Below are 27,379 nucleotides of genomic sequence, written 5' to 3' on the forward strand. Positions count from 1 at the left end.
AGTGGATGCTTCCTTGTCATGTGCCTGTGCATTGTGTGATTTCCGTAACTATATTTCTTGTCCGTCCCTCTTGATAATTGTTCTTTGCATATGCGGCAGGTGACATACCTCGCATTGACTTTTTTTTGGCCACGAGGGATCGAATAAAACTGCCAGATGAAACTGGCTTTCTTTCTGGAAACCCGGGGCACCTCTTCTAAGAACTGTGGTTCTTCTCCCTCCTCATCCATTTCTTCATCTTCCTCCTCAGTGTTGGTAATGACCTGGGGAGGTGGTCCTCTCTTCCCATGAGGAGGTGGAGGTGGTGGTGGGGGTCCACCAGCTGAAGCTACCAATGAAGCCATTTCTCATATAGTAGTAAAGGTCTTCCTCTCACAATGATGAAAGTCAGAGTGAGGAAAGAAGGAGGGGTTCTCATCATTTGGGAAAAACAATACTTCTCAACCAATGAAAAGTGTTATTTTTAGGTCACCTGACCTAGCCTTACATCATTATGAAACCAAAAGTGAAATGAACCAATGAAAAGTGTTATTAACAAGTCACATGACCTGTTATGCTTACGTTACGCGCTCCGGTCCGCGCCCCGGATAGCTTCCGGGTCGCTGCGCTTCGCGCCTCGGTCCGCGCCCCGGGGCACTTCCGGGTGCGCTAACGCGGTACGTCACAAGACGCATTACGTGGCAACGCGATACGTCGCGTTTTCGCGACGCGCCGCGGATCGCTTCCGGGGAGCTGAGTTTCGCACCTCGGTCCGCGCCCCGGGGCACTTCCGGGTGCGCTAACGCAGTACGTCATAAGACGCATTACGCGGCAACGCGATACCGTCACTATGTTGATTTCTTACCGGTTCGCGGACCGGGTCGCGGCATTAAATTGAGCTAACGGGAAGCTTCCCGGTTCGCGGACCGGGAGCGAAACAAAAAAAATATTTAAAAAAAATTATTAATAAACATATAAAATATATTTTTGGATTTAAAGAAGAATACATTTTACAGCTATAGATATTAGCTTTTAAAAAACCAATGAAATTCACTGAAAAAACCATAGGTTATAGACCATATATAGTTAGGAATTAGCATTTACAAAACCTTGAAAATTCACTGAAAAAACCATAGGTTATACACCATATATAGTTAGGAATTAGCATTTAAAAAACCTTATTTTACTCACACAAAACCATTGAAATTCCATATATAGTTAGTTGTACTAACTATATATCGCGCACCCGCAATCCACTGCTGATCATGTCACATATTACATCATTCATGACATGGTCAGTAACATCACTGATGACATCACTGATGACATCTCAAATGACATCACTGATGACATCACTGATGACATCTCAAATGACATCACTGATGACATCACTGATGACATCACTGATGACATCTCAAATAACATCACTGATGACATCTCAAATGACATCACTGATGACATCACTGATGACATCTCAAATGACATCATTGATGACATCACTAATGACATCACTGATGACATCACTGATAACATCTCAAATGACATCTCAAATGACATCACTGATGACATCTCATTTGACATTACTGATCACATCACTGATGACATCATTCATGTGATAATACGATGAACCTCTTCAGACTCTAATATAACCTTAGATACACTCAGTGTAAACACAGACTCGCAGATTGTCACTCATCCATGAAGTTACACACACACCTAGTCAGTCATGCAAACAATCAATCACACCTCCATTTCCTTAACTATACAGTTAAACACACCTTACTTATTCAAACATATACTAAAACATATTTACTCACTTATACAATCCTGGATACAAGTTCACAATGATCCATACAGCCACTCACACATTCACTGGCTCTTATGCACAGTTATTTATATATGTCAACTCTCACATGTACTGTATTTTACATATGTACTTACTTTGACATGTAGCACTGAGATATCTATTCACTCACCAATACAGTCATGCACACAGTCAACCACCCATACAGCTGTTTCCACATGCACTTTTGAACCCATACATCTATGCAGAGAGTCATACACCTCCCAGCCACCCATACACACTCTCAGTCTCCCATACAAATACTTGGGCAACCAATCAATAACCCATATAGTTAATCATATAGCTACTGATCAACACATGCAGCAGTTTACAGAACAACAGACATAATGATGCACAAATTAAGACAGTTTAGTCACTAACCCATGCACTCAGTGAGACACATTTAATCACTCACTCATACAGTCAGTCATGCACCTACTAAATCCTTTGTTCAGACACTTCTACATCCACTCATTCTTCAATATGTAAGACATATTTTAACTTTACAGAAACATACAGTCACTGGATGTTGTCATCAGTGATGTCATCAGTGATGTCATTTGAGATGTCATCAGTGATGTCATCAGTGATGTCACTGACCATGTCATGAATGATGTAATATGTGACATGATCAGCAGTGGATTGCGGGTGCGCGATATATAGTTAGTACAACTAACTATATATGGAATTTCAATGGTTTTGTGTGAGTAAAATAAGGTTTTTTAAATGCTAATTCCTAACTATATATGGTGTATAACCTATGTTTTTTTCAGTGAATTTTCAAGGTTTTGTAAATGCTAATTCCTAACTATATATGGTCTATAACCTATGGTTTTTTCAGTGAATATATATATATATATATATATATATACATACATATATAAATATATATATATACATATATAAATATATTTATATACGAGAGAGTGCCTTAACTGCCTGCAAACCCTGGTTTGTTTGTTCATCGAAAGGAATTAGGGCAGCGGCAGCCACCGGGGTCCGAACCCTGGTAGTGATCTCAGCACGCACGAAAATGGCGTGAAGAGAATCACGGATTAAAATCAGTGGGAAAAACTATTTTGAAAATCTGTTTTGCATCGCACCCACCAAAGGGAAAGAATTGTATGCTGTAACCTGACTACTTGGACCAGAAGGCTCCGCACTGCAGGTCATCGCAGGACACCCACCTGAGGGAAATCACCATTGAAATAAAAGAGCAGAGAGTTGGCTCAAGTATGTCAGCACAGCCGCCGGATGCAAGCTCCTCCTCTGATGAAGGCCAAAGAATGGCAGAAATGCATTATGAAAAAACTGAGCCTCCACGGAATGAACTAAATTGATTTTAAACCTACAGCGAAGTGTGTGATTTATGCTTTCCCTTGAGGAGAGGTTTTCTACAATACAATGTGGCTTGGTCCCGCCACGGAATACCGCACCATCACGAGAGAGCGCCTTAACTGCCCGCAAATGGACCCTGGTTTGTGTGTTCACCGAAAGGAATTAGGGCAGCGGCAGCCACCAGGGACCGTACCCTGGTAGTGATCTCAGCACGCACGAAAATGGCGTGTAGAGAAACGCGGATTAAAATCAAGAGAGTCCAGATGTTCTCTTACTATCAGAAACATGGCTCACCGACGACTCCCTTCCTGACATCCTGGCGGCATTACCCCCAGACTATTATCTGCTGAATGCTAATCGCCCTGGGGGCCGTTCTGGTGGTGGGGTGGCAGCGGTAATACGCAAGAATTTAAAAATCATTGCCACCGCCTCCATGATCCTCCCCGAAGTGGATAACCTGGTTCTCAGCCTGGGAACTGAGGCGGGTGCAGTTACTTTTATAATACTCTACCGCCACCCTCACCCTATGCCTTCTTTCCCCTCATCCTTCACTGAGCAGCTTGCCAATCTCATCACTTCTTGCCCTCGTGTCGCCATTTTTGGCGATTTTAATTATTGGCTCCAACACAAGGATGCTGGGCCGCACGCCACGGAGCTATTTGAAACTCTCTCGAGCTTAAATTTCACACAACTTCTTAAGTTCCCCACCCATAGTGGTGGCCATATCCTCGACCACATCTGGATTCATGGGGTTAAGTTTCTTGCCCGCAGATCACTCCCTGTGTGTGGTCTGACCACTCCCTGATCGAGACTATAATCTCTGTCGATGGTCACATCAGGGCCCCCCCACTGGAGGGCGGTGTCGCCCGCAAGTGGAGGGCTGCTGACTCCTCCAAATTTCTCTCCCATCTGTCACAGACCTGTCCCTCCCTCCCTAACGATATCTGCATCGATGATCTAGATGGTAACATGTCTCACTGGCTCATGTCAGCTAGTGCTATCTTTGCTCCCTTAACCAAGTTCCCCCGCTCTCGGCATAGTAACTCCCACAAATGGTTTGACTCCCAACTAAAAACCCAACATCTGGAGCTACGCCAATTGGAGCGCAAGTGGAGGAGAGTCTACTGTCCCACGAGCAGAGACACTTACGTGGCCGCTCGCAATAAATACAAAAAAGCCATTATTGCGGCCAAAACAGCATATGCCTCCAAGAGAATCCTATCTGCCCCCTGTAAATCGAAGGAGATTTTTAAAGTCCTTGACGAATTTACCTCTGACTCCAGGACGCTCCCGACCCAGGCTCCTACACAGGAATCATGCAATGCTCTCAACATGTTTTTTTTAGAGAAAATTGTTATGATTAAGGACACTATCCCGGTCACCTTTCCTGGCACTGATTCTGTCTGTCCCCCTCATAATGCACTCTCTCTCACACATTTCACCTCTCTTGATTCAAAATCTTTGGCCACATTGGCCGTTCGTGTTAAATCTGGTTCCCCGGACGACTGTTGTCCACCATCCATACTACGGGACATATGCCTTTCTTTACCTGACAGTATTCTCCCTCTGTTGAACTCTTCTCTCTCTTCTGGCACGGTGCCCAGCTCTTTCAAGGCGGCTGTTCTGGTGCCTCTATTGAAGAAGCCTGGAGCTGACCCCGCAGCCTTGGCGAACTACCGGCCTATCTCCCTTTTGCCCTACTTCTCTAAAATTCTGGAAGCCCACGTCACCGCCTGTCTCTCTCGGTTCATCGAGAGCTCCAACTTCCTTGAAGCCAACCAGGCCGGTTTTAGACCCGGCCACTCCACGGAGGTAGTGATCTTGGCCGTGTTGGATGCTCTGAGAGACGGCGCTGACAGGGGTACCCCCCAGGCCCTGGTTCTTTTAGACCTGTCGGCCGCCTTCGACACGGTGGACCATAACATCCTTCTCCACCGTGTCGAGCAGGCCGGCATCCAGGGCCTGGCGCTGGCATGGGTCGAATCCTTCCTGACCGGGAGGTCTCAGACAGTCAGCTTGGGTACCTTCAGGGCACTCTGCGGGGTCCCCCAGGGCTCCTCTTTATCTCCTCTTCTCTTTAATCTGTATCTCCAACCTCTTCTCTTTTCTCTGAGGCAGTGGGACGTCACCGTCTTTAATTACACTGACGACCTGCAACTCATCTTTCCTCTCAATTCTCTCTCTGCTATTTCTAATTTCCAGGCGGTTATGGTCCACATTCTCCAGTGGATGAGCCAGAATCAACTTAAATTGAACCCCGGGAAGACGGAGCTCCTTCTCCCTTGTAAGAGCTCTACCCACTGGGGTCCGCACTTCTGGCCGGCAGAACTAGGCCCTTCTCCCACCCCTGTGGCCTCGGTGAAGAGTCTCGGGGTCACTATTGACTCCGAGCTATCCCTTAAGCCCCAGATAGGGATGGTGGTCTCTTCCTGCATGTATCAGCTGCGCAGGATCAGGAAGGTTGCCTATCTCCTGACTCCCGAAGCCCTGATTCAAGTCATCATGGCACTCGTTCTCTCCCGCTTGGATTTCTCGAATTCTCTCTATTATGGCCTGCCTAAGGTCCTTCTTTCTAGATTACAGATCGTCCAGAACCAAGCGGCGAGACTGGTCTTTGGGACTCCGAAATGGCAATCCGCCAAACCTCTCCTCACCAAATTACATTGGCTTTCTGTCACTTCGAGGGTAGCCTTTAAGATCGGCTGCCTTACTTTCAAATCCCTAACCGGTCCCTGCCCTGCCTTCCTGAAATCCCTTATCAGTCCCTACTGCCCTTCACGCAACCTTAGAACTTCTCATCTCCGCCTCCTGGTTGTTCCCTCTTTTAAATTCTGCAGAATCGGTGGCCGGAGATTCGCACTTTTGGCCCCCAAATTCTGGAACTCTCTTCCTCCTTCGCTTAAATCCTTCAACTCGCTTATCCAATTTCGCAAATCCTTAAAAACTTGGCTCTTCCCACAATCCGGTTAATCTCCTCTGCCTCCCTTAGTATGAGATCAGCGCCAGGAAACCCACGGTGACAGAGCGCTCTATAAGCTCACCTTAACATAACATAACATAACAAATCAGTGGGAAAAACTATTTTGAAAATCTATTTTGCATCGCACCCACCAAAGGGAAAGAATTGTATGCTGTAACCTGACTACTTGGACCAGAAGGCTCCGCACTACAGGTCATCGCAGGACACCCACCTGAGGGAAATCACCAGTGAAATAAAAGAGCAGAGAGTTGGCTCAAGTATGTCAGCACAGCCACCAGATGCAAGCTCCTCCTCTGATGAAGGCCAAAGAATGGCAGAAATGCATTAGGAAAAACGGAGCCTCCACGGAATGAAATAAATTGATTTTAAACCTACCGCGAAGTGTGCGATTCATGCTTTCCCTTGAGGAGAGGTTTTCTACTATATATATATATATATATTCACTGAAAAAACCATAGGTTATAGACCATATATAGCTAGGAATTAGCATTTAAAAAACCTTATTTTACTCACACAAAACCATTGAAATTCCATATATAGTTATTGCACTAACTATATATTGCGCACCCGCAATCCACTGCTGATCATGTCACATATTACATCATTCATGACATGGTCAGTGACATCACTGATGACATCACTGATGACATCTCAAATGACATCACTGATGACATCACTGATGACATCATCCAGTGACTGTGTGTTTCTGTAAAGTTTAAATATGTTTTAGATATTGAAGAATGAGTAGATGTATAACTGTCTGGACGAAGGATTTAGTAGGTGCATGACTGAATGTATGAGTGAGTGATTAAATGTGTCTCACTGAGTGCATGGGTTAGTGACTAAACTGTCTTAATTTGTGCATCATTATGTCTGTTGTTCTGTAAACTACTGCATGTGTTGATCAGTAGCTATATGATTAACTATATGGGTTATTGATTGATTGTCCAAGTATTTGTATGGGAGACTGAGTGTGTGTGTGGCTGGCTGGGAGGTGTGTGACTCTGTGCAGATCAATGTGTACTTGGATCAATGATTGTATAAGAAAGTAAGTATGTGTTACTATATGTTTGAAAATGTAAGGTGCTCTATGTTTAACTGTATAGACAAGAAAATGGAAGTGTGATTGATTCTTTACAGGACTGACTAGGTGTGTGAGTAACTCCATGGATGAGTGGCAGAGTGTGAGTGTCTGTATAGGTGTATGAGTGCATATGATAGTGTTGTAAAGATGAGTGATTGTATGTATGAATGATTGTATGGGTGAATGAGTGAATGTGTGTGTAGACGTAGGAATCAGTGAGTACGTATGTAGTAACTAGTATTGGTGTGTCAATGGTTTCAAAAATTATACTCTGTATTTAACACTGGGTGAAACAGAGGTTATATTAAAATGTGAGGAGATGCATTGTATTGTCACATGAATGATATCATCAGTGATGTGGTCATTGATGTCAAATGAGATGTCATCAGTGATGTCATCAGTGATGTCATTTGAGATGTCATCAGTGATGTCATCAGTGATGTCACTGACCATGTCATGAATGATGTAATATGTGACATGATCAGCAGTGGATTGCGGGTGCGCAATATATAGTTAGTGCAACTAACTATATATGGAATTTCAATGGTTTTGTGTGAGTAAAATAAGGTTTTTTAAATGCTAATTCCTAACTATATATGGTCTATAACCTATGGTTTTTTCAGTGAATTTTCAAGGTTTTGTAAATGCTAATTCCTAACTATATATGGTCTATAACCTATGGTTTTTTAAGTGAATTTCAATGGTTTTTTAATAGCAAATATCATAAGCTGTCGAATGTCAAGTACGTGGTAAGTGAAAACATTTTCGTGTTTATGCACACTGATCTGCTTTGAATGGTGCCCCCCCCCCTCATTTCTATTAGGAGTACTCTCTCTTTGCAGATAGTGAAAGGTAGTTAACGCAGGCCTTTGCCCCCGTTGTAATCCGTCGTGCCTGCTTCTCTCTCCATTTGATTGATTGTTATCCAAGTATTTACTGTTTTAGAATTAGTTCTCTTTGGTTCATTCTCTATTTACAAACAAACACAGAGTCGCAATACTCTGTTTAGTCTTTGCAGATAACGAACGAAAAATCGTGTAAAAAAAAAGAAAAGGAATCGAGCAAAATCAGTAGGCCACTAATGGGATCTCTTTTTAACCTCGCTAAAATAGAAACATTAGGAACAACCCCTCATGACAAATACAAAACTAGTGAGATGAACTGAACTCCACACAATGATGGCTGCAAAACAGCTCGGCTCCGCCACCCACCCCGCCCAAAATAACGATAAAGAGCGGCTGCCATGATTGGTTGCGGAATGGCCACAACGGAGCTACGAAATGGTGCTGCTCTCATGCTAACCCCAGCTTCGGTCTGAAACATCCAGAAACACTGTAGACTACCAATTCGATCAGTTCCGGTAGCGCCCCAATGTAACCCGGTAGAGAAGAACTAGCCCTCCCCTCTTTGACTGATGGTTCTTGTTGCCTGTCCCTTCTGTTGTCATTTAACAGAACTATTTAGCCTGCTGAAAGGGGTTGTGTTTCGACCGCTGGTTGGTGGAGACATTTTGACTATATTCTGGACCTGCGTTGTCGCGTAATGCGTCATATGACGCGCCGCGTTAGCGCATCCGGAAGTCATCCGGGGCGCGCAGCGCGTAACGTAAGCATAACAAGTCATGTGACTTGTTAATAAAACTTTTCATTGGTTCATTTTACTTTTCTTATTCTAATGATGAAAGCCTTGGTCATATCACCTAAAAATTACGCTTTTAATTACTTCCGAACATTATTTTCTCTTAAATATATGTTATAATGTTCCAGGCTAATGTACTTTCCCGGAAATTTTACAACTGTCCTGCAAGTAAAATATATTCTTTTTTCGAGAAAAAGAGCGTTTCTTCGTCCCATGACGGAGCCGTTGAGCAAAAGAGGGTCGACCTGCTGTCTTAGTCGCCGATACGCCTGAATATGAGATTCTTATCGATCACTTTATGTTGCAGGAATAGAAAACACAACAGCCCTTGACCATTTATCTTTACTGCGTTCCTTCGTATTATACCTTTTACCCTTCATGTAATTGGTCTGCTTTATTTCACTTGCCTTTTACTGATTCTAAAACAGTGACTATTATTAAAAACTTTACCAATGTATACACTACTACCATGTTTTCTTTTAAAAACCTTTATTGTGAAAATTTAATTATACAAATACGAGCCTATAACCACGTGGGCCTGCCACGGAGCAAACTGTAATCGTATATGATGAATAGACATTTACACTGTAGAGGAACGTAACGGGCGGGCCATTAGGTTGCAAAAACTAAGGTGTCTAACAGCTACGGAATCGGTGGACGTACATTTTATAATTAAAATACGACAGGGCCAGTTACAATAAAATTATCTAGATATACATTTGCGGGCAAGTACCATGGGTGACGTTAATTCGAATTTTCAACAGTACAGTAATCAATAACACATCAGAACTTAATATCAATAGGGATGTCGAAATATTCAATCAATTCTCGTCCCCGCCTGCCATGTGCTTCAAAACTGCATACGTATCTCGTGATATCAAGGTTGTGCAACCAGTACACAACAAGGAGTTACGAGTCCCATTTATTCCGGCGCCATTTTGGGCGAGGACGGGCAGGTCCAGGATATAGTCAAAATGTCTCTACCAACCATCGACTATGATGATGTTCATATGCTGTATTTATTAGAGTAACACTCATCTGCCCACATGAAATTAATTTACCACAATCTAAACATGTCATTTTAATCTTTCCAAAGTTCTTCTAAATATTTGGGACCGTTTCCCTTGCCTCTGAAGCTCTCAGTGCCACTTCTTTAATGAATGTACTAGCAGGTCAGGGGTTCTCCTCCAAATCTCTCTTTTATGCAGCACTATAATTAATTGGTGCCACCTCTCCATATGACGATGCATGGTATAGTTACCACAACTATATATTTTTTCGGTTCCTCTGGAGAGTTCATCGTGGCAGATGAAGCGTGTAACATACCGGGCATTTACCTTTTTTTGCATGTACAGGAAAGGAAAAAAAAATCGAGCGTTCGAGTTCTTAGGTGTCCCAGGGCCATTTTAGTGGACCAGGCCCAAATCCAAAGAACAGCTATCTCACAGGCTAATGGGGCGACCCACGCCGAGTTTCAGCATTGTAGGATGACCACACAAGTACAGCAACTTGCTAGACATCACCTCGGTGCCATCCGGATCTCGGCGCCCCACTGCAGATGAAGTGCCTCTCAACTATGAAACCACCACGGTGACATCCGGATCTTGGCGCGTTGTGCTGCCTTCGGCCTATTCGCACATCGGTCCGCTACTGACGCCATCTCACAGGCTAATGGGGTGACCCACGCCGAGTTTCAGCATTGTAGGATGACCACACCAACTTGCTAGACATCACCTCGGTGCCATCCGAATCTTGGCATCTCAACGCCTAGTGGTATCTTCCATACAGAAAATATTGTTACGCTGCCTTTGGCCCCATTCGCACATCAGTCCGCAACTTAGACATCACCTCGATGCCATCCGGATCTTGGCATCTCAGCGCCTTGTGGTGTCAGTCAGAAAATATTGTTGCGCTGCCTTTGGCCCCATTCGCACATCAGTCCGCTACTGACACCATCTCACAGGCCAATAGGGCGCCCCACGCCGACTTTTACCATTGTACGATGGCCACACCAGTGGCACAACTTGCTAGACATCACCTCGGTGCCATCCGAATCTTGGCATCTCAACGCCTAGTGGTATCTTCCATACAGAAAATTTTGTTACGCTACCTTTGGCCCCATTCGCACATGGGTCCGCAACTTAGACATCACCTCGGTGCCATCCGGATCTTGGCATCTCAGCGCCTTGTGGTGTATTCTCTTCAGAAAATTTTGTTGAGCTGCCTTTGGCCCCATTCGCACATCGGTCCGCAACTTACACATCACCTCGGTGCCATCCGGATCTTAGCATCTCAGCGCCTTGTGGTGTCTTCTACTCCGAAAATATAGTAGAAAATATTGTTGCGCTGCCTTTGGCCCCATTCACACATCAGTCCGCTACTGACACCATCTCACAGGCCAACAGGGCGCCCCACGCCGACTTTTACCATTGTACGATGGCCACACAGGTGCCACAACTTGCTAGACACCACCTCGGTGCCATCCGGATCTTGGCATCTCAGCGCCTTGTGGTGTCTTCTACTCCGGAAATAGAGTAGAAAATATTGTTGCGCTGCCTTCGGCCCCATTCACACATCGGTCCGCTACTGACGCCATCTCACAGGCCAACGGGGCGCCCCACGCCGACTTTCAGCATTGTAGGATGGCCACACCAGTGCGGCAACTTACTAGACACCACCTCGGTGCCATCCGGATCTTGGCGCGTTGTGCTGCCTTCGGCCTATTCGCACATCGGTCCGCTACTGACGCAAACTCACAGGCCAACGGGGCGCCCCACGCCGACTTTCAGCATTGTTGGATGGCCACACCAGTGCGGCAACTTACTAGACACCACCTCGGTGCCATCCGGATCTTGGCGCGTTGTGCTGCCTTCGGCCTATTCGCACATCGGTCCGCTACTGACGCAAACTCACAGGCCAACGGGGCGCCCCACGCCGACTTTCAGCATTGTAGGATGGCCACACCAGTGCTGCAACTTGCTGAACACCACCTCGGTGCCATCCGGATCTTGGCGCGTTGTGTTGCCTTCGGCCTATTCGCACATCGGTCCGCTACTGACGCCGCCTCACGTGCCAACGTATTTTCTCCGCATTTTATACCCTATGCCGCATAACAGGTCATGTGACTTGTTTATAAAACTTTTCATTGGTTCATTTTACTTTTGGTTTCCTAATGATGGAAGGCATGATCATGTGACCTAAAAACAACACTTTTCATAGGATGAAAACTTTTTTTTTTTTCCCAAACGATGAAAGCCCCACCTTGTTTCTGGATGTTTCAGACTGAAACTGGCGTCAGCATGAGAGCACCACCATCTCGTAGCTCCGTCGTGGTCATTCCGCGAGCAATCATGGCAGCCGCTCCCCACCAGAAGCCTGCAGGAGTCGGAGCCCCCAAAACTTTTGATGAATTCTCAAGGCGGAGGGGACGCTTTCGAGAATGGGGTCCAAGACCTAGCAGACAAGCGTCCGATTTCCAAGGTGTCCCAGGGCCATTTCAGTGGACCAGGCCCAAAAAGGAAACAGCCTGCCGCCATTTTGAGAGTCCTGTGACAGCCGCCTATCGCTGCACCGCAAGAGTGGGCGCAACTCAGCTGAATTGCGGCTTTTGACACAGTGGACCAAAAACGGACGGAATGGCAACTGAAACGGTAAAGGGGCGCCCCACTACAACAGATGACACTCCACCTGGAGAGGCCCGTTCACGCCGCCTCCCCCGGGGCGCTCCACGCCGTTATTCGGAGCAGCATTGTAGGATACCAAAACCAGTGCGGCAACTTACTGGACATCACCTTGGTGCCATCGTTCTGCTGCCTTGGAACTATTCGCGCAACAGTTTGCTACTGATGACCCACCCCCCGCGACGCCCCATGCCGTTATTTGCTGGGTGGCAACTTACTAGACATCACATTCGTGTCATCTAGATTTCGGCGCGTTCTGCTGCCTTGGAACTATTCGCACAACAGTTTGCTACTGATGACCCACCCCCCGCGACGCCCCACGCTGGAAATCTGGACGTTGTGCTGCGTTGGGACTATTCGCACAGCCGACCGCTACTTCGTTGTTTTTCCCTAAAAATGTTTATATGTTATTACTATTTTTGTTTTCTTGTATATATTTATAAATTATTAAAGTTTTATAATCTTACTACTTTGTCGGAGTGCTATATATTTTTAATGTGACACATAATTGTAAAAACTTTGATGTACAAACAGTCATCCCTGGAATCTTCCGCTTCAGGCTCGGTCCCCTCCCCAATCACAATACAGGATGGTTTTCAGATAATAGCAACGCTTCTGCTGTGACGGATCTCATCGAGTGTGGGCCTTGATCTACTATAACTCCTTTGAAGAGGGGTGATTCTTTACAGCTGTGGCCATAAACTACATCTGCAGGGCTAGCTGATAGCCTAGGACCGGCCTGGACAATCGGACACAGAGGAAAAGGAGTGTCAGAGGGTGCGGTAGTGAATAGGGCGAAAGGGAGGTGTCGGGCGGGCACAGGGTGTGATTCTCAGGGAACAGCAGCGCAGATGGGGGAGGTTTATTACCCATGCATAAGACAGAGAGCGGGGGTGACCACTGCCTGGGGGAGATGCTTGCGAGGGTGGGGAGCCATGCTAAGGATCGACAGCGTGCACAGAGTGGGTCTGGTCAAGGCATCTAAAATGGCTGCCGTGCACGACAAAAGTGTGGCATTTGAAAAAAGACAAGATGGCGCAGATAATGTTTTTCAACACTTCCTGATTTCCTTCGAATCGAACGTTAACAGACGTTGGGGCATATTACCAAAGTTAAGCGATATTTATCCCTAACGATGCTTAGCAACGATTTTTTTACCGTCAGAAATTATCGCAGATAAACCTTGCTATTATCAAGGTTTATCGGAAATACGATAAAAAACGACCGCAATGCATTAATATCGCTGAAAACTCAGCGATATTCATGCATTACCGAGCTAATGCTCTTAGCCATGTTATCCACCTCCCATTGGATAACATGGCTAAGAACTGCTCAGGGCAGGTGGTAGCTTTTGGAGATATTCGCCCTTATCTCGAATATTTCCAAAAGTTGATAATAGGAGATAGCGATGTTAGCGACTGTTTCCAGTCGCTAACATCTTGGCATGCCCACTTTGCATGTCATTAGTGATAAATATCACTCACATGCAAAGTGGGGCCCAAGATGGTCGCTATCTTCTACTAGCCGTCGCTAACTGGTGTTAGCAACAGCTAGGTAATACACATATAATTTTATCTCCGCGAAGCGGAGCGCTGTTACAGATATATATCTTGTTTCTGAACGTTAATTTCTCAAAATGCACTGAAGCACATATATTGAGACCTAGCAAAGGCACATCGGGCTACCAGTCCCTACAATTTTGCCAAGTTTCGTGCAAATCCATTCAGCTGTTCGATCCTACCGAGAGACAAGATGGCGGCCGCTACGGACTGTTTGGAATGTTTACAGACACCGGAGAGCCAATCAGCTTCGCTTCGCAAAGCTCCGTAACGCGAAAAGTACGCGAAGCGGTGCGCTGTTACAGATATATACCTTTTTTTGAACGTTAATTTCTCAAAATCCACTGGAGCACATATATTGAGATCTAGCAAAGGCACATCGGGCTACCAGTCCCTACAATTTTGCCAAGTTTCGTGCAAATCCATTCAGCTGTTCGATTATTATTATGTTTATTTTTTTTTGCCCCGCGGGGCCCTTTTAAAACCTCCACATCAAACCTAGGGGGTGAGCGACAATGTACTATGCCCCCTTATGGTCATTTGCCCCTTCGCTTTGGCCTCCTCTTGTCTCTCGATCCTACCGAGAGACAAGATGGCGGCCGCTACGGACTGTTTGGAATGTTGACAGACGCCGGAGAACCAATCAGCTTCGCTTCACAAAGCTCCGTTGCGCGAAAAGTACGCGTAGCGGAGCGCTGCCCAGTCCGCTGCTACAGATATATATCTTTTTTTGAACATTAATTTCTCAAAATCCACTGAAGCACATATATTGAGACCTACAAAAGGCACATCGGGCTACCAGTCCCTACAATTTTGCCAAGTTTCGTGCAAATCCATTCAGCCGTTCGGGCTAAAAGTGAGGCCAACCGCCCTATGGAAATTAACATGGGAAAAACGCGTTTTGGGACCCCCCTTTTTTCTCGGCCCCCCCTTGACGAACCCCCCCAAAATTTTCAGGGGCTGCTCAGAAACAAAATGTGCCATTTTCCTGAAAATTTCAGCCAATTCCGTCCACAAACGCCAAAGTTATTAGACATAGAATTTTCAAAAAACCCATAGAGAAAAAATCCTAACTATATATACCTACTGGCGACCGCCAGTAGGTAATATATATATATATATATATATATATATATATATATATATATATAAAATATATATAAATATATATATATATATGTATATATATATATATTCACTGAAAAAACCATAGGTTATAGACCATATATAGTTAGGAATTAGCATTTACAAAACCTTGAAAATTCACTGAAAAAACCATAGGTTATAGACCATATATAGTTAGGAATTAGCATTTAGAAAACCTTATTTTACTCACACAAAACCATTGAAATTCCATATATAGTTAGTTGCACTAACTATATATCGCGCACCCACAATCCACTGCTGATGATGTCACATATTACATCATTCATGACATGGTCAGTGACATCACTGATGACATCACTGATGACATCTCAAATGACATCACTGATAACAGCATCCAGTGATTTTATGTTTCTGTAAAGTTTAAATATGTCTTACATATTGAAGAATGAGTGGATGTATAAGTGTCTGGACGAAGGATTTAGTAGGTGCATGACTGACTGTATGAGTGAGTGATTAAATGTGTCTCACTGAGTGCATGGGTTAGTGACTAAACTGTCTTAATTTGTGCATCATTATGTCTGTTGTTCTGTAAACTGCTGCATGTGTTGGTCAGTAGCTATATGAGTAACTATATGGGTTATTGATTGATTGCCCAAGTATTTGTATGGGAGACTGAGTGTGTGTGTGGCTGGCTGGGAGGTGTGTGACTCTGTGCAGATCAATGTGTACTTGTATCAATGATTGTATAAGATAGTAAGTATGTGTTAGTATATGTTTCAAAATGTAAGGTGCTCTATGTTTAACTGTATAGATTAGAAAATGGAAGTGTGATTGATTATTTACAGGACTGACTAGGTGTGTGAGTAACTCCATGGATGAGTGACAGAGTGTGAGAGTCTGTATAGGTGTATGAGTGCATATGATAGTGTTGTAAAGATGAGTGATTGTATGTATGAATGATTGTATGGATAAATCAGTGAATGTGTATGTAAACATAGGAATCACTGAGTGCGTATGTAGTAACTAGTATTGGTGTGTCAATGGTTTCAAAAATTATACTCTGTATTTAACACTGGGTGTAACAGAGGTTATATTAAAGTGTGAGGAGATGCATTGTATTGTCACATGAATGATATCATCAGTGATGTGGTCATTGATGTCAAATGAGATGTCATCAGTGATGTCATCAGTGATGTCATTTGAGATGTCATCAGTGATGTCATTTGAGATGTTATCAGTGATGTCATTTGAGATGTCATCAGTGATGTCATCAGTGATGTCATTTGAGATGTCATCAGTGATGTCATCAGTGATGTCACTGACCATGTCATGAATGATGTAATATGTGACATCATCAGCAGTGGATTGCGGGTGCGCGATATATAGTTAGTGCAACTAACTATATATGGAATTTCAATGGTTTTGTGTGAGTAAAATAAGGTTTTCTAAATGCTAATTCCTAACTATATATGGTCTATAACCTATGGTTTTTTCAGTGAATTTTCAAGGTTTTGTAAATGCTAATTCCTAACTATATATGGTCTATAACCTATGGTTTTTTCAGTGAATTTCATTGGTTTTTTAACAGCTAATATCTGTAGCTGTAAAATGTATTCTTCTTTAAATCCAAAAATATATTTTATATGTTTATGAATAATTTTTTTTTTAAATATTTTTTTTTCTTCGTTCCCGCTTCGCGAATCGGGAAGCTTCCCGTTAGCTGACCTTGATGCTGCGAAATAGACCGCGAGCCGGTAAACGTTTCTTTACCGCAACTGCCGCGTTAGAAAACAACATCGTGACGCCTCCCGTCCGCATGACGTTTCACGTTGTCGCGTGATACGTCATATGACGTGCTACGTTAGCGAACTGGTACGCGAAGCTTGTCGCAAAGCGCAGGTTTCTGGAAGCAAACCGGGAGGCCCTGCAAAGCGCTTAACGTAAACACAGCAGGTCATGTGACTTGGTAATAACACTTTTCATTGGTTCATTTCACTTTTGGTTTCCTAATGATGTAAGACTAGGTCATATAATCTAAAATGAACACTTTTCATTGGTTGAGAACTCTTGTTTTTCCCAAATGATGAAAATCCCTCCTTCTTTCCTCACTCTGACTTTCATCATTGTGAGAGAAAGACCCTTTGTGATCACTGAGCAATGGCTTCTTTAGTAGCTTCAGCTGGTGCTTCCCCACCACCTCCACCACATCCAAGGAAGAGTGGACCACCTGCTCAAGTTATAATTCAACAAGAAGAGGAAGAAGAGGAACAGGACGACGAGCACGAAGAGAGGCAGTTTTTGCCTGAGGAGCCCAGGACGTCTCACCGGAAAGAAAACTTCATTTGGCAATTTTTTAAAATTCCCAAAGGTCAGAAAAAAGTAAATGCAAGATACGTAACTTGCCTTATATGTCAAGATAGACTGTCCAGAGGAACCGAGAAAAAATACAGTTTCGGAAACTACACAATGCATCGCCATATGACTAGGTGGCATCCTAACAACTACAGTGCTGCACAGTTTCGGAACGACCTAGATAATCTCCCTATTATGGCCAGAAGATCTGTTGTACCGGAAGTAACGGGACCAGAGGGCAGGGAGATGGTGCCAAATATACAAATGAGATTTGGTGAAGTAAAACACATCTGCGTATTTTGCGATGGATTCATTTGCTACGGAGAAAGAAGCATCACTCTGATCAACAGAGCTATTGACTATCATATGCAAGTTTGTACGAAACGCCCAAAATAATAAATACTTTTTTTTTGTTTTGTTGCTCCTGTTGAGCCCTTTACAATGAATCGTTTTCATTGCCCCCTCCAAGAAAAACCCAAAAAAATATAAAACTGTTCAGAGAAATTCAAAAAAAGTAAAAAAATGTTCCGAAAAATAATAAAAAAAATATAAAACAACAAAAACAATAAAAAAAAAAGTTCTTTTCAGAACTACCTCCCCGTTATTAAAAAATTGGTACAATATTTGGAACTGTGCCAACCTCTATTTCTCTTAGTTCGCTTCCCAGTTCGCTCGCCGGTACGCGAACCGGAAGCGAACCAAAAACAGTAAGTATAAGGGAAGGAAACAGACACTTATGTTAAAAGAAAGACAGCTATAGGGGAGTAAACTAGAGATACTATTACCCGTAATCCACTGCTGATGATGTCACATATTACATCATTCATGACATGCTCAGTGACATCATCAGCAGAGGATTGCGGGTTTTTTGGCAACGTGCCTTATCCACGGTTTAATAACGCTGCCTTTTGCTTTATATAAGTTTTCAAATTGTATGAAATATATACCAATAGGTCGTTATGAACCTTTAGGTAGTGCTTTTCTTCATGAGGTCTGGTCGCTTCCATACACATACAGATGTTTCAAAGATGATCAAGAAGTTTATCTGAATGGAGAGGAATGCACTGAGACGCCAGATCATTCACTAATGTGTAGGCACATACAGTTACACGGTTCATGCAACAAACACCGACCAAATATGGCTTGCGTGTTGCAAGGCACGCCAGTTCCTGCTATCATCCCCACGTTCAAGTTGTTGGAAAATGGTAGTTATTTGATGCTCAATAATGAAGATTGTTCTGGGTTAATTAAAAGTATTCCTTTTATCGTAACAGTAAGTGAACGGGTTATTTGCTGCAGAAATGTTCTATTTCCTCCCACACATGAACATAGGGAGTTTTCAATCTCGCCACAAATACCAACCTTGGGAGCAGATTTCAACGGCATGGCAAGAATAAGAGCTCTTTTGTCTCAGAGAGAGGTGGCCTTGAGTTCGGCCCATGAAACTTTCGTGCTTCACATAGCGAACACCCGTACAGAGGTGCAGACCCTTTTCAATTCAGATTTGCCTTTCCATTTCAGCAAGATGGTTCGGACTATCTTTAACGCATCCTCCACAAAGGCCCTGGCGCACTTTTTTAAAGTTGTTACCAGTGGTCTCGTGACTTCATTTGAGAAAATCTTTGGAGTCATCCCTGCTTTCTTTCATTCTATTTTTTCCACTCTGCTTCGTGGATTGCCATTTTTACTTGCATTACCAGCGGACGCTCTTGTGCTTTTTTACATTTTTAAATATGGATGTCCCTCCTATGCAACCTCCCGCCCTGCAGCTGCTGACACTGTTCCGCAATCGCATGCTAGAATATTATGGCACAATGCCGTTGGCGATATTAAGCACGGAATATGGATTATCTTTTCGATTCTCCTACTTCACCTGTGTCCAGCCTGTATTTCACTGCCTGACCTGTGATTTCGATTGGGCCATTGATTTGTGTCTCTGCGGACCGGTTTCTCCTGACGTCGACTTTAATCAGCTGATGACTCCTATCATTACTCACGAGTTGGTTTGTCCTGGCGAAAGGATTATGGCTGTGGCATTGATGCATGGACTAATTGGTCCCTGGAATTTACTGGCGGCAACACAGTCTTTCTTGGAACAGAGCTTTCTTGAAAACCCACCGAGCTGTCCTCTGATGGTGATAGAGGATCCGGTGCTGGGAGAGCACGTATGTTCTTTTCTGCTTTTAAATTGGATGGCTGAACTGTTTTCGGATGAAGACGGTGACTTCCTATTGGAGGCTGTTGCAGCTTATTTTGCATACACAGTTATGTCATAGACCTTTTTCATGTTTGATATGCTGAGTACTAGCATTTCATTGACAATTCATTGACTTATTTGTCAAGTTTTTATTATTTACCTTGCCTATTGGCTTAAGACTCGATAAAGTACTTGGCTGTTTTATTTTTCTTTAGCATTAAATTTTCCTAGTTTTTAATGCTTTACCTTGCGGACCGTCCACATATAAACTTGCAATCTGCTCTCATGAGATGGCACTTCTATTATCTTATTCAGTTCGTTTCCGGATCATGGGGAGGTGTCATCTAGGTCCTGGATATCTTTACACCGTGTTAAGTTAGCATGGGCTCATTACCGGTTTAAACGCCATTTTTCCTTTTTTGTAACTTCTGCACACGACACTTAGTTGTTGCTTTAGCTTTCAACCTAGTAGTTCATCGTGGTTTACATGAGAATAATATGTTATTGCTCTACTATCTGCTTTGCTTGTTAAACTATATCTGTACAGCGAGTGCTAAAGTTTCAAGAACAACACCATACAGAATTGTTATGAGGTCTGATCTCCACGACTTCATACTCATAACATAAGTGCAACTTCTGCCAATTCTGGGCATGAGGCGGGTTTTATATTGCTTTGCCGAACACACATACACAACACTTGATGCGGTTCACATGAAGAGAGAGCTGGTGTATGCTGATGTGATTCCTTCAAATCTAAGACACTAAAGTATGGGCACGCCCTAAACCAACACAAAGAGACCTTCTTAGCAAATAATATAATATGTGTATTAGGGAGGGTGAGATATAAGCAGCCGCGGGCCGTGGAGGGAGTTACGGTGAGGCAGGGAGGCGGGGAGGGGGAGAAGCAGGGTGGAGCCCTCTCCACCCTGCCCCTCCCCCTCCCCGCCTCCCTGCCCCACCGTAACTCCCTCCACGGCCCGCGGCTGCTTATAAGTGTTGCTAACTCTTATTCATTTACAGCATGTTAACATACTGTCACCATTCGCTTTTTATGTACTAGTAACTATGCTGGTAATTTTGCTACTGATAATATGTGTACTTGTATTATCTAAGATACTACGCCTGAGAAGACGGCATTAGTAAATAAACATTTCAAATACACATGTGTTCTTCTTAACTCCATGTTCTGGTTTCTAAGAAATATATAACGACCGACTGTTCATGAGTTCCACGTATCCTGAGGTACTATAAGTTCATATTCTGGATTGTCTAAACATTGAGAGTTTGTTATATCCAATGTGACACTGTACCTAGCTTGCTAAGGGGTTTTTGATTACTAAGGTGAGTTTTGGGACACCCTAATTCGCCGAGGTTCCAATCCTCTGTCCACAGTTGTGTGTGAGAACAGAAACCCTGCGACAGGGGCACCCCCGACCCTTGCTGGAGCTTCATCACACTTGCGATACAACTCCAGCAATGCGCCACCTTTACGGCACAGATACATCACGCATCTGTGCTGTTTTTGCCCCATGATGCGCCGCATTGTAAATGCAGCACACCATAGGTGACGGAACAGCGGCACAGAATGACTAACACATCCCTGGTGATGCGCCAGTCATCATAAATCTATCCCTATGCTTCTTATCTTGTTAGAGATGAACCGCCATATGTATCATCAAAGTTTTTTGCATTTCCTAAATAGCGAACTTTAAGGAATAAATAGCGATTCTTTACCATTCCTAGTTTGCGATGATCTATTTGCTAATTACAAATTACCCATTCATTTCCTTCATTTCCATAGGGCGGTTGGACTCACTTTTAGCTCAAACGGCTGAATGGATTTCCACGAAACTTGGCAAAATTGTAGGGACTGGTAGCCCGATGTGCCTTTGCTATGTCTCAAGATATATGCTCCAGTGGTTTTTACGAAAATTAACTTTGAAAAATATATATTGGGCTACATTGGCCTATATATATGTTGGAGCCCAAATGTAGCCCAATGTAGCCCAATGAAGCCCAATGAAGCCCAATGTAGCCCAATGTAGCCCAAAGATGGCCGCCAGAGACGAAAAAAAACAAATGTAGCCCAAATATCAGCCAGATGTAGCCCAACTATAGCCCAGTGACAGAATGACCAATCAGCTTCGCAAACCTCCGTTACGCGAAGCGGAGCGCTGTTACAGATATATATCTTTTTTTGAACGTTAATTTCTCAAAATCCACTGGAGCACATATATTGAGACCTAGCAAAGGCACATCGGGCTACCAGTCCCTAATATTTTACCAAGTTTCGTGGAAATCCATTCAGCCGTTCGATTATTATTATTATTTTTTTTTTTTGCCCCGCGGGGCCCTTTTAAAACCTCCACATCAAACCTAGGGGGTCAGCGAGGATCTACTATTCCCCCTTATGGTCATTTGCCCCTTCGCTTTCGCCTCCTCTTGTCTCTCGATCCTACCGAGAGACAAGATGGCGGCCGCTACGGACTGTTTGGAATGTTGACAGACGCCGGAGAACCAATCAGCTTCGCTTCACAAAGCTCCGTTGTGCGAAAAGTACGCGTCCTGGAGCGCTGCCCGGTCCGCTGTTACAGATATATATCTTTTTTTAAACGTTAATTTCTCAAAATCCACTGTAGCACATATATTGAGACCTACAAAAGGCACATCGGGCTACCAGTCCCTACAATTTTGCCAAGTTTCGTGCAAATCCATTCAGCCGTTCGGGCTAAAAGTGAGGCCAACCGCCCTATGGAAAACTCAATGTTAAAAACACGTTTTGGGACCCCCCTTTTTTCTCGGCCCCCCCTTGACGAACCCCCCCCAAATTTTCAAGGGCTGCTCAGAAACAAAATGTGCCATTTTCCTGAAAATTTCAGCCAATTCCGTCCACAAACGCCAAAGTTATTAGACATAGAATTTTCAAAAATCCCATAGAGAAAAAATCCTAACTATATATACCTACTGGCGACCGCCAGTAGGTAATATATATATATATATATATATATATATATATATTACCTACTGGCGGTCGCCAGTAGGTAGTTATAGTTAGGACCTAGTTTCCATAGGAAATCGTCAACATTCTATTTGGATTAACTTTGGCCCTGGTGGATGAATCTTTGCGAATTTCTCAAAGAAGATGGCTCAGTCCGCTGCGCTCCTTCCCTGAAAATTTGGGGGGGATTGGTGAAGTGGGGGCTGAGATAAAAGGGGGGTCCCAAAACGTGTTTTCTCCATGTTATTTTCCATAGGACGTTTAGACACGGCTACAGGTCGAACGGCTGAATGGATTTATAAGAAATTTGGCAAAACTGTAGAGTCCGGCTCGCAGATTACACTTTTTGTGGAATGGTGTAAATCCGTTCAGTAGTTGTTGAGAAAATTAAAGTTAAAGTCAATTATATATCTATAAGCGCGGACGGGTGCGTGCACTGAAGCGGCTGCGCGCGCGCGGATTTTTTTTTTTGCTGCGTGACGTCTGTTAACGTTCGATTCGAAGGAAATCAGGAAGTGTTGACCGCCATTTTGTCACTGCGAGTAAATATATTGTCATTTCAAAGCATTGGAACATGGAAAGGGGAGAAGGTAGAGATTGTTTTGCTGCGTAGGTTTTCTCAGGGTGTGCAGTAAGGACCTTAAACGGGAAAATATATTCATATTTTTTTTTTTCGAAAAAAGTTGCGGGGTGCGCGCGAGTAAATATATTCTCGTTTCAAAGCGTTGAAACATGGAAAGGGGTGAAGGTAGAGATTGTTTTGCTGCGTAGGTTCTCTCAGGGTGTGCAGTAAGGACCTTAAACGCGAAAATATATATATTTTCTTTTCCGAAAAAAGTTGCGGGGTGCGCGCACTCGGGCGCGTACAACTATTTACAAAAGTGTGAAAATGGAGATAAATCAGAAGTTTGAGTGCTTTGATATAAGGTGGCTCTGAAAAGAGCCCTTGTGTTAATTGAGTTGTTTCTGCATTTATAAGTAAGTACCGATGCAGAGTCTGATATAATATTGTTGGCAGCATTTTGAAAGGAAAGACAGGGGCCCATTTTCTGGTTAACAGGCGACCAGGCCAACTTTTCACGCCAGGCCCATTCCTGCAAAGTCGACCGCCATTTTTAGGAGATCTGCAACCACCGGCAGTCACTGGGTTGCAGGAGCAGATGGACTCAAGCCTGTCGGGCGAAGCATCGTTGCACCGCCACTGTGGACGAGACCCTGCTGGGTGAGTGGAGCGTCGCTGTACCGCAACAGTGGGCGAGTCCTTTGCTGGGCTCGTGGAGCGTCCCTATACCGCCACAGTATGCGAACCCTTTCCTGGGCTCGTGGAGCGTCCCTATATCGCCACAGTGGACGAACCCTTTGCCGGGTGCGTGGATCGTTGGGGGTGCAGCTGAGGGGCCTCCACCTGGGGAGGCGGGAGAGGCTCGTCCGCGCCGCCTCTCCCTCCCAGTGCACCTCACGGCGTCTTGCTGACATTTGTTATGGCCGGACCAGGCGATGAAGAGAGGGGGGGGGGTCGGAGGCATATGCAAAAAATTCCCCCCTCGTGGCCTGCAAGGCGCTGAAAAAAGAAGAGAATGGGAAGACAACTACATCTTGGGTAGGGCCCATGCCTTCTCTGGCCGATGGCGGCCGGCTGCTCTTTGCCACGGCCCCAGGAACGGATCCCTTGGTTCATCCTGGGGACAGGCCTTGGCGAGTGGTGTCGCCTCCGGACTATTCACGTAATGGTTCTCCACCCCAGGCCGTTGCCGACGGCTTTTGTAGACTTTCTGACGCTCAAAAACCCTACTAGAAAGCAGCCCAAAAGTAGCCCAACATTGCTACTTTGGGGAAGGAGGGACAGGGACGGCGTCAAGTAGACGGCGAAATGCATTGTGGGTTTGTTGCTGCGGCCGTTTGTCATGTAAATAGTTGTTTTAATATATTTTTGTTCAAGAATAAAAACGTTTTAACCTGTTATTTTGCTGTCGTGTGGTATATTTCTAATATTTGTCGCTCTGATGTCGTTTCCCCTCCCAAATGTAACATGTGATTGTAATCTACAGCCGGACATTCCGACAGGACATGAGAGCAAAAGGGGGGGGGGTCAGATCTGAAGTTGGGCAGGCGATAAGATCACGTTTTGCTATGTGGGGCTATCTATGTTCGTGATGGGGCCTAAAAGGGGGCAAGATGGCGGGGCCACTGTGCCGTGACTTTCGCTTTAACTCCAACAGTGGTGAGGGTGAACACAAATGAACGCCGCTTATGTACATATACATTTTCATTTTCTACACCACATGAAACCTGCGTCAGGTTTCATATAGGCGTTTTGTTGCAGGTGGGCATTCATTTGCATGAAAGCCCTGTAAAACTAACACAGTGAAATTTAGAAGATTTCACTGAGTCAGCTTTATAGCATTCCTGAATCAAATACTTACGCCTGTTTGAAACAGGCATAAGGAGTGATGCACCATGCAATGTGTGGCTTGCTCCTGTGCATTGGAGTAGACATGTCGTGCTTACGACGTGATTCCTGCAATGTGCTGCTTTTGCGGCACAGGTGCGTGACGCATCTGTGTTGTTTTTGCTCAATGGTGCTCCACATTGTAAATGCGGCACACCATGGGTGGCAGAGCAGCGGTGCACATTAACTGGTGCATCTCTGGGGATGCGCCAGTTAACATAAATCTGCCCCTTTACATTTAAGTATGAGCAGGGGACACAGTTTTGGTGAGGCTTATCCAAGGTTAAAAAGAGATGAGTCCTGTTCACTGAAAACTTGGACATAGGACTCAACTCCTCAGCGTCGCTGGACATGGCTAAATAATAGCTGCAAAATGTTACTCTTGTTAAAAAAAATTACTATTATAGTCTCTGAGATTTGTCTCTTACTCTGCAACATCTCATTGTTGTTCTCTTTCTTTAAAGATAACGACAACATTAACCATGAGTGATAATAAGCAATCCGTTGATCTCGATCTTATCGTTGAACTTGTCATTGAAACGTCAGTGGAAGTGGATCCCTTAGATGAATTAAATCCTGAGGATGATGAAGAACATGATGAGGATGCCGATTTGTCAGAATTGTATGACACAGGGTGGGAAGCTGACGTGCTTCAGCATATGGAACTATAAACATTTATTTTTAAAATGTACTGGAAATAAAAAGTGAAAATGTAAACCGTTTCTTTTAAAATTAAACATAACTTGAAAAACAGGTTATGTGTAGTGTTTTTAATAAAATAGTCAAATATGCTCATAAAAATATTTCTAAACCAATGAAAAGCTTTATTAACAAGTCATATGACCTGTTATGCTTCCGTTACGCGCTCCGCGCCGCGCCCCGGATTGTTGGTCATTCAAACTGAGGCTGGCGTCAGCATGAGAGCGCCAACGTCTCGTGGCTACGCCATTCAGAAAATATTGTTGGCAGCATTTTGAAAGGAAAGATCTGCAACCACCGGCAGTCACTGGGTTGCAGGAGCTGATGGACTCAAGCCTGTCGGGCGAAGCATCGTTGCACCGCCACAGTGGACGAGTCCTTTGCCGGGTGCATGGAGCGTCGCTGCACCGCAAGAGTGGACGAGTCCTTTGACGGGTGCATGGAGCCTCGCTGCACCGCAAGAGTGGACGAGTCCTTTGACGGGTGCGTGGAGCGTTGGGGGTGCAGCTGAGGGGCCTCCACGTGGGGAGGCGGGAGATGCTCGTCCGCGCCGCCTCTCCCTCCCAGTGCACCCCACGGCGTCTTGCTGACATTTGTTATGGCCGGACCAGGCGATGAAGAGAGGGGGGGGTCGGAGGCATATGCAAGACATCCCCCCCTCGTGGCCTGCAAGGCGCCGAAAGAGGATCGTCCGCGCCGCCTCTCCCTCCCAGTGCACCCCACGGCGTCTTGCTGACATTTGTTATGGCCGGACCAGGCGATGAAGAGAGGGGGGGGGTCGGAGGCATATGCAAGACATCCCCCCCTCGTGGCCTGCAAGGCGCCGAAAGAGGAAGAGAATGGGACCACAACTACATCTCGGGTCAGGCCCAGGCCTTCTCCGGCCGATGGCGGCCGGCTGCTCTTTGCCACGGCCCCAGGAACGGATCCCTTGGTTCATCCTGAGGACAGGCCTTGGCGCGTGGTGTCGCCTCCGGACTATTCGCGTAATGGTTCTCCATAGTTGTTTTAATATATTTTTGTTCAAGAATAAAAACGTTTTAACCTGTTATTTTGCTGTCGTGTGGTATATTTCTAATTTTTGTCGCTCTGATGTTATTTCCCCTCCCAAATGTAACATTTGATTGTAATCTACAGCCGGACATTCCGACAGGACATGAGAGCAAAAGGGGGGGGGGGCAGATCTGAAGTTGGGCAGGCGATAAGATCACGTTTTGCTATGTGGGGCTATCTATTTTCGTGATGGGCCTAAAAGGGGGCAAGATGGCGTCGAGCTCGGTTTCTCTCACTAGTTTCATATTTCTCATGAGGGGTTGTTCCTAATGTTTCTATTTTAGCAAGGTCAAAAAGAGATCCTATCAGTGGCCTACTGATTTTGTTCGATTCCTTTTGTTTTCTCTAACGATTTTTAAGTTAAAGTTTGCTAGTACGATACAGCGGCTAGTCCGCATTTTATATATATGTCTTTTTTATTAG

This window comes from Lissotriton helveticus, chromosome 6 (genome assembly GCF_964261635.1).
Source record: "Lissotriton helveticus chromosome 6, aLisHel1.1, whole genome shotgun sequence".
NCBI classification, from domain to species: Eukaryota; Metazoa; Chordata; class Amphibia; order Caudata; family Salamandridae; genus Lissotriton; species Lissotriton helveticus.